We start from the raw sequence: 1124 nt of genomic DNA on the forward strand, positions 1-1124 counted from the left end.
TACAATTTCGTCCACATTTGAACTTAAAATTACTATAAAAATAAACTGTGCTAATGTATTTTTTAGATTTTTTGGTAACAGAATTAACTACTTACGTGAAATCTTGTTTTAAATTTTCAATTCTTAGATATAAAAGTTGAACATTTTATAAATGTTTAACTACAAAATAATTATTCAATTTTAAATTTGATAAATTTTGTCGAAATTCGATCTTTAAATGCTTATAAAAAAAAATTGTGCCTATGTATTTTTAATATTTTTCAACTACTATTTGAACAATATATCAGGAGCCTTGTATTAAAATTTTTACACTTTTTGGCCCAACAGATAAAACTTAATTGATATTTATAGAAAAAAAAAACTAAAAAAATTGAAAACTGACCATGTCCGTAAACAGCTCAAAAAGAGTCAAATTATTTTCAAAATTTTATCGTATATATAAAATTCTAATAAAAACACTCAGTGAAATTTTTAAGTATCTACAGTCATTCGTTTTTTAATTACAATAAAATAAGAAAATCGTCACATGAGAAATCGAGCGAATATCAAATGTTGTAAAAATATGAATTTCAAACGCTCATAAAAATTTAATTTTAATTTCTTGTAGACATTTTTTTTTTGATAAAGGTAGAAAATATTATGTGGAATCTTGTAATACATTTTCAAATCTTAGATTTAAAAAGAAAAATTTTTACGAATTCTTAACTCAAAATAATTTGCTAATTTTAGGGGTTTTTACATATTTTGTCAATTTTTGAACTTTAAATGCTAATAAAAAAAAAAACTGTGTCTATGGATTTTTAATATTTTTCAAATATCATTGTAACAATATAGTAGGAGCCATGTATTAAATTTTCAAGTATTTTTACTCAACAAATAACTTTATTGACATTCATAGAAAAAAAAACTAATAAAATTTGAAACTGAAAATGTCCCTAAACAGTTCAAAACAAATCAAAATATTTTGAAAATTGTATTATGTATAGAAAATAGAAATATAAACAGCCAGTGAACATTTTATGTATCTACGGTCATTTGTTTTAAAATTACACCAAAAACCAAAATCGATTTTCTCGAAAACAGCTTTTGCATAAAAATTCCAGTGTTTCCTTAATTTTTCGTTT

The sequence above is a fragment of the Acyrthosiphon pisum genome, chromosome X, assembly GCF_005508785.2.
Source record: "Acyrthosiphon pisum isolate AL4f chromosome X, pea_aphid_22Mar2018_4r6ur, whole genome shotgun sequence".
Taxonomy (NCBI): domain Eukaryota; kingdom Metazoa; phylum Arthropoda; class Insecta; order Hemiptera; family Aphididae; genus Acyrthosiphon; species Acyrthosiphon pisum.